The 11,103-nt window shown below is 44.0% G+C and overlaps 1 long non-coding RNA gene across 1 annotated transcript; it reads right to left on the reverse strand.

Moving 5' to 3' along the window:
- Positions 1-1,322: 1,322 nt before the first annotated feature.
- On the reverse strand, positions 1,323-10,225 carry LOC307227129. The gene is made up of 2 exons (XR_013843821.1): positions 10,165-10,225; positions 1,323-1,838 (listed from the first exon to the last, which is right to left on the reverse strand). It is a non-coding gene; the product is annotated as an uncharacterized lncRNA (long non-coding RNA).
- Positions 10,226-11,103: the final 878 nt, after the last annotated feature.

Here is an 11,103-nt window from a genome sequence, read left to right on the forward strand (position 1 = left end):
CCCCACTACGCTCTGGTGGGGAAGCTGGTCCTGATTTCCAACTGCTGCTCTGGGAGTCCCCACTGGCCCCTTGCTTCTGGGGTGTCCCCCTTGGGTCCCCCCTTGCCCTGGCCATAGGCGCCCCTTTCTGTGAATCTTCCGATTCGCTGGAGAGGCTCATGGAATCTCTCGGGCTGCTGTCATCTTCTCCTACGCTGCCCTCGGATTGCTCCCCCTCGCTCTCCATCTCCTCCCCTCCCTGCTCTCCCGCTGAGTCCCTGACAGATACGTTTGATCATCTTGCAGTCCATGGGACTCTCAAGAATCTCCTCCAGCACCATAATTCAGAAGCATCAATTCTTCGGCGATCAGCTTTCTTGATGGTCCAGCTCTCACTTCCATACATCACTACTGGGAAAACCATGGCTTTAACTATATGGACCTTTGTTGGCAAGGTGATGTCTCTGCTTTTTAAGACGCTGTCTAGGTTTGCCTTCGCCTTTCTCGCAAGGAGCAGGCGTCTTTTAATTTCGTGACTGCTGTCACCATCTGCAGTGATCATGGAGCCCAAGAAAGTAAAATCTCTCACTGCCTCCATTTCTTCTATTTGCCAGGAGGTGATGGGCCCAGTGGCCATGATCTTCGTTTTTTTGATGTTGAGCTTCAGACCATATTTTGTGCTCTCCTCTTTCACCCTCATTAAAAGGTTCTTTAATTCCTCCTCACTTTCTGCCATCAAGGTTGTGTCATCTGTATATCTGAGGTTGTTGATATTTCTTCCGGCAATCTTAATTCTGGCTTGGGATTCATCCAGCCCAGCCTTTCGCATGATGAATTCTGCATATAAGTTAAATAAGCAGGGAGACAATATGCAGCCTTGCCGTACTCCTTTCCCAATTTTGAACCAATCAGTTGTTCCATATCCAGTTCTAACTGTAGCTTCTTGTCCCACATAGAGATTTCTCAGGAGACAGATGAGGTGATCAGGCACTCCCATTTCTTTAAGAACTTGCCATAGTTTGCTGTGGTCGACACAGTCAAAGGCTTTTGCATAGTCAATGAAGCAGAAGTAGATGTCTTTCTGGAACTCTCTAGCTTTCTCCATAATCCAGTGCATGTTTGCAATTTGGTCTCTGGTTCCTCTGCCCCTTCGAAATCCAGCTTGCACTTCTGGGAGTTCTCGGTCCACATACTGCTTAAGCCTGCCTTGTAGAATTTTAAGCATAACCTTGCTAGCGTATGAAATGAGTGCAATTGTGTGGTAGTTGGAGCATTCAAATGGTGTGTGTGTACTGTGTCATGTGATCAGTTATGTGAAATAGCAGTAAGATGAAATAGCAGTAAGATGAAAGTAAACATCAAGTATTCTGAAAGCAGGAGAGCTGGTACAATATCCATTGAGTTCAGTAAGTTTAAAAAAAGCAAAAAACAACAACCACCCTAAAATCCTAGAGACCTTGCAGGTACATGTTACTTAGGCAAACCTGTTAGATAAGGAGATATCATGAACTCACCAGCTTGCTTACTATGGCTTCCTGCCCAAGGGCACTTCATAGAGATTACACTACACAAAGACATAATTCCACGATAACTCTGTAAGAACAGCACCCTTTTGAGCGGAGCTTTTGCTAGCATTCCTGTTAATTGTTTACAGATGCTGTGAAAAAAGGGGGGGATTTCCTCGTTGGTCTAAGCAGTGCCAATCCATTCACCACAAAGAATTCTCAGGAAATGCAGCATGAAGGAAGAACGAGAAGAGATTCAGAGACTAGTTTTCATCCATTTGTCGAAGTGACAATAGCTACCTATAGAGTTTTTTCCATACTGATGCTGGCTGCCTTGAAGAACCACAGTCAAACCTGGGGGGAGGAGGAGGAGGAGGAGGAGGAGGAGGCTAAAAAAATGGGCATGGTTTAAGACAGGTTTGGTATGCAAGGCCAGCAGGATCTATGGGAGTAAGTTTCCACTTCCCATCACAGGGCTGTTAGGTGACACTGTGGTGCAGTTAGATTCTGAACTTAATGGTGTTATGAGAGCATTCTTTTGCTGGTATGAGCATCAAAAGAACCCAGGAAGTTGCCTTATACTGAGTTGGACCACAGACACATCTAACACCACATTGTTGACACAGATTGGCAGTGACTCTTCGGGGTTCCAGAAAGGCTTCTCTCGCAGTCCTACAGAGATGCCAGGGACTGAGCATATGTAGATACAGGGGAATAACCTTCCATAAATATCCTCAAAGATCTCCTATTGATTGAGCCTCATTTTGCTCCCCTCATTGCAGTGGGGTTGCAGCCTGGACTGGGCTCTTGGGTCCCTTGGTCCCACTAAAGTGTGATCTTCTCCTCACTCTTGGGCCCTGGTGGATATGACTGCACTGGGAGCACCAGAGCATCTGTAGAGTGTCCCTCATACTTTTCATAGGGTGTCTGTGAGAAATCCATCTCCTGCAGCGGTGTGAACCTCCTACATTTTTGTGCCCCGTGAGGAATCCAAAATCCAAAATGTCTACTGAAATAGTGAATTTAAAGTTCTGCCTCTCTCAATCCCCCCCACCCCCAGTATTCTCCACTGCTACCAATCTGAACAGAGTCTGGGTAAATTTGCCCATCACTCAGCTAATCTAACTTTTTGCCATGTATTATAATAAACCTCGTAGGACCCAGCTATAAAATGTTTTAAATGTGTTGTAAAGTGCAGTACACAAATGTGGCACTAGATAGGGACAATGAGCTATGCAAAATTCAGTGTATTTTTCAAAAGGTTTTAAAATAAAGCATTTTCACAGCGTTTTTCCCCCCTTTTTAAATATGTTTGTAGATTCCACCATAGTATGTCTTGATGCGGCCTTTGAATATATACTGAAATAAATCTAATTCTGTGGGTGCAACTGGAAGAAAATATATCCTTGCTTAAATTCCACTGAAATGAATCACATTTGATGCTCCTGTGCTTGCTCCATTCAAATGCAGAGAGCTGCTTCCGTTCCTTTTAACTGGACTTGCATAGGAGAACATCCTGCCAGATCGTGACCAGAGCTTATAACTTATATCCAGTCCCACAGTTTTCAATGCAACTTGAACATGCTTTCTGTTATTTACTTGGCTCTGGGTCATTAACTGGCAAGGAGTGAGGCTTTTGCTGAGTAACCACCATTTAATACCCTCCTGTTTTCTCTTTTCTAATCAGCCCTTTATTTTCTTAGGAAATAATTATAGTTGATTTGCTGTAGCAAGGAGCGTTCTTGCTACATGTTCAATTGTTGTACAAATCTAATGTTATTTATATGTTTGCAATTTAGCAAAATAGCACACTAATATGTTCTTTTTGGAATTTCACTTTCTCATAAAATCAGGCTGCCTGCTTGCCTAGGCTAATTTGTATCCCAGGCAAATTGCGTGTCCTGCCATTTTAGACCCTGCATGTGAAGCTTATTTTATTCCTACATTTTCTTCCAATTCCGGATTTCCATTTTTGTTTCTTCTTCACACTGTTGACTCATGTTCAACTTGTGATCTACTAAGACTCCTAGATCCTTTTCACATGTACTACTGGCAAGCCAAGTGTCCCCCATCTCATTTTATCCCAGAGTTTCCTGCCTGCTACCATGTGTTTTGCTTAACAAAAGGTTGAAAGAATATGTTCCCAGAGAGCAATTGACTAAACCTGGCCATCCTTTGCCCGCCTCCTGTCTTAAAATTATCTCACCATTATCTTGATGTCATCCATTCAGGTGTTAAACAGAGTTTACTGGCAACTTGATTTACATGTGCTGACTTTTACGAGGTGTGAGGAACTCAAGATATTTTATGAATGCCTTCCAGGGCATGCTTTGAGATTAGACTGGTACCAGGGTTCAAGAAAGTTCATAATGGAGGGTCACCATGTTTAGTAATGCCAATCTTCTTACTTATGCCATGATCTACAGTAATAAACCATAGAATAAGTTCAGATTCACACACACACCCCCCCTACAAGGACAATCTATGGTATCTGTCTAACGAACCTTTGCCAACCTGGTGCCCTCCAGATGTTTTGGACTACAACGTCTGGGTGTACTAGAAGTTGTACTCCAAAATATTTTGATTAGCCTTTCTCAACCTTGGGTCTCTGCATGCTGTGGGACTACCACTCCCATCATTCCTAGCCAGCTTCGCCAGTGGTCAGGGATGATGGGAGTTGTAGTTCAAGAACATCTGGGGAGAGAAGCTGATCTAGAGGGCACCAGGTTGATGAAAGCTGGTCTAAAAATATTTCCAGTAGCAGGAGATTTGAAAGACCCCTGCTTGCTATCTCAGAGATTCAGGGCCAGAAAGAAAGAATACTGGATTAGTGGCATTATCTGGCTGACCTGGTATCCTATGTTTCCTGTAACTTTCCTTCAGACTGTACTGTATTCACTGCACCAAGAAAAGACTGTCTGTCACTTTGAGTGTGAAGGCCTTTTGTTCTCTGAAGTTCTGCATTTGCTTGGAAATGTGACCAACCTTTAAGCAGATCTTCCCCATCATCTTAGGCACCAGCTGCAATCTTTTTGCTTATGTAGGGTTTTTTGTTTGTTTGTTTGTTTGTTTTTGCCTGTGCAAGTTTCAGTTCTGGCCTTTCAAGTTTTCCTTCCCCCCACCCTGGGGAATAATGATCTCTTCCTCTGTCACATTGGCCTGTAACCCCTATCCTTGTTTTATCATTATTTTGGGGTGGGAGTGGGGAGATGGGGCTTTTTTGCCTTTAAAAAGAAAATGTGAGAGATACTGGGAGGGGAAACAAATTATTTTTTAAAGTCAGATTTGGTCAAAGCACTTTGGGTTTTAATATTAAGCAAATTAGATTAGTGTGTTTGGCTATTGACTTATTTCAAAGATTTTGTTACATTACTTGCCATCTGGCAATCTAGAATATTTTGCATTTTAAAAAAACCAAGTGATTAAAACATTCAAAAACTAAAACAAAACTAAAGACAGAAGGCTAGAAAGTGACCAACAGGACCAATGGTTTACATATTGAAGATGCAAATGCATACCCCACAAGTGTCACAGAAAAACCAGATTTTTATTATGAGAAGACAGTGGCCATTTTGGTCACCGTGATCTTGTGCAATTTTGTGGTGCAATCCCCTTGAAAATGCACTTTTTAAAGGATTGTGATCTTGCATGATGCCCCCAAACATGTGTTTTTGGGCGCTGTGGCTCAAAAAGTGCTGGGGGAGGGACAACCACAGTGCAAAATCACACTAGATTGTGGCAACCAAAATGGCTGCCGTGCTCTCACAATAAAAAAATGGGAAGATGGCGTCTGGGAAAATGGGATCCTGCATTTGGGCTTCAAAGTGTTGGGGGCTTTGCAACTGCACAGAGCTAAAAAGCCTGGAAGTCAAAGGAAGTTTATACTTGGCCCCTAGAAACCCTACAATTCCAACAATTTAAGTAGGGAAGGTTGCAGCATCTACAGAAGCCACCCACCCAAACCACTCTCATTCTGAAAAATAACGGTAAATGATTTAGGCTTCTCTTTTCTTTCTTTCTTTTTTAAAAAAGATGGTCTAGATTCTCTAGAAAGATGCTCATGCATTCAGTCCATTGCTGTTCTCTCTTAATTAGCAGACACACCCTTCTCCCAACGAGCTACAAAGAATGTGCTTTGAGGTGAGCTCTGAGCATGTTTGGACTGCCCTTTGATGTAGCCCTAATATGCCAGCATGAATGCTGCTGGTTAGCCCTCATAGCAACAAATCAGGCAAGCTTTTCATGCAGGTCTAACTTTCAGGCAGTTTGAACAGCCACATGGTTTACCTGCTTAGAGACACACAGGAGGGATCTCTTTGCCAGAGATGTGTTTTTGGTTTAGGACTGGCTGAGTACTGCAGAGGCCTGGTTGGTCAGAGAACTGTACATTAACAAGAATGCTTGCAGAGCTGCTCCGAGTTCAGACAGATGTATAAAGTGTGTGTAGAATATGAGAGAGTTGAGATTTTTTGAGGGCTGGAGTTAAAAAAAAAAGTTTGACAAGTTTTCACAGCAAGGCTGTGATCCAGTGGCCCTAAAGGATCATCCTACATTGGCTGCAGCAGATGAGGTGTTTAACCTGGTAAAAGGCACCGCATGCAACTGAGGTGATGAGCCTCACCTTATAACCAACTTATAGACCTGGAGGTAGCATGGAATTCCTATAGTTCTTCCAATCAACCACAACTCTGTTTAGCTCTAGCAAGTTTGTTCCATCTTGTGCTTTCATACTATAGACTTGCCCATGGAGCAAGACCCCCCAAGAGGTGTCTATATTCTAAGTGAAGTGCTACTGTTAAACAAAGCTCAGAGCTTGTTTGGTGCTTGAAGGTTATTTTCCATGAGCATCCTTAGTTGAAATGCACTCTCCCTGCGCTGCTGTAATCTGTATTAGCCGGCCACAGATTTGTCCAACGAAAGAAGATGAAACATTGTTCTCGCCTGCATTTCACATTTATTAAAAGATTTCATCTGCTCCTGTATAATGTCTGCATCACAAAACAAATCATCAGCTTGCTTTGACCCTGACACCATTTTATAGGCTTAATAATAATAAATCTATGTCCTGAAATAGTTTCAGCAGATTACGGCAATCAATCAACATTCAGGGAGCCTTAAACCATTAATGTCATCAGCAATGATCCAGCACCTTGGGAATCTATCTAAATCAGCCATTATTACTGAAAATGTTCCTTAAGAGCTTTAAGAAAAAGGTAGTCTTTGGGAGCATAAATTGCAGCTCTCACCCTCCTTGGGAGATGGGAAATGATTGTCATAGCGATTTTTAAAAATCTCTTTCGAGCAAGGCGTTACTGAAATAGTGCCTTGTCTTATTATGTGCAACACCTTTTAAGCACTAGGGGGACACCGTATAAATTGTGTCTTTGAATATCTGGACTAAAATCAGGGCCATCCCAAGTTTGTTGGCTGTCCTACACAAATCCAAACGTTACTGCTTTCTCCACCCCCTGGAGTGTATGCTAAGAGGCAGAATAGCACCTGACATAATTCAAACTTGATCAGGATTATGGTTTTTTGTTTTGTTTTCATTTTTAATGTCACCAGCTTAACTATTGCGCTGCTACACTCCACATTAGCTGAAGCGGAGTAAATAGTAACTTCCCTTCTTTTCCTAGGCAGTTAAATCACTTTATTTAAGCCTGCGGCCATCCACATGTTGGGCTCCCAACTTTCGTCAGCTACAGTCAGCATGGCCAATGGCCAGGGACAATGGCAGCTGGAGCCCAGCCACGTCTAGTTGGCCACCCCTGCTTTAGAGGGAACCTGAATGTATGTATGTATATATATATATATATATATATATATATATATATATGGTAGGATTATAGTATTTCTTGTCTGAGGACAATGAATCCAAGAACAAGTTTTTGTTTTCCTAATGAAGGAGGTAAAAGGTAAAGGGTAAAGGGACCCCTGACCATTAGGTCCAGTCGTGACCGACTCTGGGGTTGCAGCGCTCATCTCGCTTTATTGGCCGAGGTAGCCGGCGTACAGCTTCCGGGTCATGTGGCCTGCATGACTAAGTCGCCTCTGGCGAACCAGAGCAGTGCACGGAAACGCCGTTTACCTTCCTGCCAGAGCGCTACCTATTTATCTACTTGCACTTTGACGTGCTTTCGAACTGCTAGGTTGGCAGGAGCTGGGACCGAGCAACGGGAGCTCACCCCATCGCGGGGATTCGAACTGCCGACCTTCTGATCAGCAAGTCCTAGGCTCTGTGGTTTAACCCACAGCGCCACCCGTGTCCCTAATGAAAGAGGTAGGAAGGTTAAAAGCAAGTCCTAATAATATATCAAACAAAGATTTAAGTATCATACTTTATCATATTAAAAGAGCCAGTAGGGTGTCCTTCAGCTAAAAGAGGAAGTATCAGAGACAGCCCAAATACCTGTGATGTTGGTGGCCGAAAATTCAAATGGTGCTCCATCTGATCTTCTGCCCAGTCTGGTAAAAATACAGAAGTACATCTGCCAGGTAATAGTATCCTAAGGAAGGTTGCTCACTCAGCCAACCCTGGGAAAGAGGCATACCAGAAAGGTGAGCCATGGCTTCATGACACTTGGAGCTGGCATGTTGGTAAGAACCCTTTTCTAGGAATGTACAGCACTTCTCTGCTCCCCAATGACTATATTCTGCTTAACTGCTTTGTCTTTTATCTTTAGCAGAAGCAAGGGTACCTTTTCAAGGCGAGACCAGGAACTGTAGCCTTGGGGAGCATCCCATAATTTTTATATACTTTGCCCACTGTTCTGAGTTAACTAATTTGCATTCAGTACTAAATAGTGACTCGTCATTGAATAATAAAGTTGTTAATGGGGACCAGTGCAGCAGTTGGTGATGAGATAAGCTGTAAATGCAGCCTTTAATGTCAGTTTTTTACTGTTTAAGTTAAAAAAAAACCAGTAAAAAAACACACCAGTTACGGTAAAAACTAGAGATGTCCAGGAAAGGAGGTGACAAACCTGTCTGTAAATGATGTGTGCTTCCTTCTTGTATAGTTAAGGTTATGGGGGAAGGGATTAGTACCTCTTAAAATTGTTTTAGTTAGGGGGGAAAGGCAGGCACAGAGCTTGAACTGGATATGCAGCTCAGCACAGTAGCAGAGGAGTTCACTGCCCTGTTTGTAGGCAAGTGCCTTATACAAACTCAGCTCAATAGTTCTATCTAGCTCAGCATTGTCTACAGCAATGTTTCCAGAACTTGGGTCTCCAGCTGCTTTTGGACTACAGCTCCCAACATCCCTAGCTAGCAATGCCAGTGGTCAGGGGTGATTGGAATTGTAGTCTGAAAACAGCTGGAGACCCAAGTTTGGGAAACACTGGTCTACAGAAAGGATGGAGAACCTGTGCCCTCCCTCCCACCACATACGTTGTTGGACTCCAACTCTCACCAACAATGGTCTGGGATGATGGGAGTTCAGTTCAATGATATCTGGAGGGCCATAGGCTCTCCGTGTCTGATCGGCACTGACTGGAAGAAACTCTCCCAGGTTCACACATGAGGATTTCTCCACCCTACCTGGAGATGTCAGGATTGAATCTGGAGCCTTCTACATGCTAAGCATGTGCCCTGCTAGGCTGAACTGCATAAAAAGGAGCCCAGCCTAGTTCTGATCTGTTAAAAGTCATACAGTGATGAGCATCTAACCTGTCTTGAAACACCGGTCTTGAAAGACCTACACTAGCTCCCAGTACGTTTCTGAGCACAATTCAAAGTGTTGGTGCTGACCTTTAAAGCCCTAAATGGCCTTGGTCCAGTATACCTGAAGGAATGTCTCCAACCCCATCGTTCTGCCTGAACACTGAGGTCCAGCGCCGAGGGCCTTCTGGCAGTTCCCTTGCTGTGAGAAGCCAAGTTACAGGGAACCAGGCAGAGGGCCTTCTCAGTAGTGGCACCCACCCTGTGGAACGCCCTCCCATCAGATGTCAAAGAGAAAAATAACTACCAAACTTTTAGAAGACATCTAAAGGCAACCCTGTTTAGGTTATTGTATTTTAGTGTTTTGTTGGAAGCCGCCCAGAGTGGCTGGGGAAACCCAGCCAGATGGGCGGGGTATAAATAATAAATTATTATTATTATTATTATTATTATTATTATTATTATTATTATTGGATGTGGAATTCACAATTGTGGGAGGAGTGCGCACCAGCGGGAAATGCATCAACAGGACTATATTCTACTCAACACAGTCATGGAATGCAAGTTCATGTGCGTTTACTTAACAGCAAGTTCTGCTGTGTTCAGTGGGGCTTGCTACCAGGGAAGCATGCCTAGGAAATGTGTTCTTGGTCAACTAGTTGGGAAACAGATATATCAAATTAAAGGCACTACAGTATAGCCTTGGGCACCAGAGATTTCTGAAGCATCCCAGAGCTGGAAAACATTTCATGAGCAGGCTGGTGCGCCGAAGCTGTGTTTTGTGTGGATGCAAGGAGAGTCAGGGCTTCTTTTCTGAAGCACTGGTAGCATGCCAGCTCCTAACCTCAAGTCACTGCTGTAGCATATGGAGGACATCATGTATAGACAGATGGCATGCACAAAACAACTCGCTGTATATTGGCCCTGATCCAGTTCAGAATAAAAATGCAGTGAAGCCGATTGAAGCCAAGCACATTGCAGCATGCTTCCATGGGAAGGGCTAGAGCTTAGGGGTACCTACATTCAGAAGGTTCTATGTTCAATCTCTGGCATCTCCAGGGAGGGCTGTCCAAAGGCGGATCCAGGGGAGCAACAAGACATGATTCAACATGATGCACTTATGCGTGCTTGTGTATGCCTTCCTCTAATATATGGACATTATTTAACTGGAAAGCTGCAATGCAACGTTTGGAGAAATGTGGATTTTGAATCATAGTTTGATTTCAGTCCATGTATTATTTTGGGAAGTGTGAATTAGGTAGGTTCACATTAAAACATGAAATGAACCATTCCCCGCCCCCCTCCATCTCAGCTCTGGAGTCAGTAGGAAATGGCCCTTAGGCATAACAGTGAACTGTGTGATTGTCAATTGACTTTGCAATAATCAATATGTAGGGACGCAGGTGGCGCTGTGGGTTAAAGCACAGAGCCTAGGACTTGCCGATCAGAAGGTCGGCGGTTCAAATCACCGTGATGGGGTGAGCTCCCGTTGCTCGGTCCCTGCTCCTGCCAATATAGCAGTTTGAAAGCGCGTCAAAGTGCAAGTAGAAAGATAGGTACTGCTCTGGCGGGAAGGTAAACGGCGTTTCTGTGCGCTGCTCTGGTTCACCAGAAGTGGCTTAGTCCTGCTGGCCACATGACCCGGAAGCTGTACGCCGGCTCCCTCGGCCAATAAAGCGAGATGAGCGCCGTAACCCCAGAGTCGGTCCCGACAGGACCTAATGGTCAGGGGTCCCTTTACCTTTACCTTTTAGTGGTCTACCACAATTTGCTGGCAGTAAGTACCATGGGACGTGGAAGCTGGGACATGGGTGTAGAGTTATGTCTCCATCAGCATCTGCTAAACATGCCACCAATCTAATGTATACAAAAGGGCTCTGAGGATTTGGTGACTCCCAGATGGTTTCAGGGGTGGAAAGACAGGGGCTTTATCTTATCTGGCCTAATAGATAAGTGTTAA

The sequence above is a fragment of the Podarcis cretensis genome, assembly GCF_951804945.1.
Source record: "Podarcis cretensis genome assembly, chromosome: 11".
NCBI classification, from domain to species: Eukaryota; Metazoa; Chordata; class Lepidosauria; order Squamata; family Lacertidae; genus Podarcis; species Podarcis cretensis.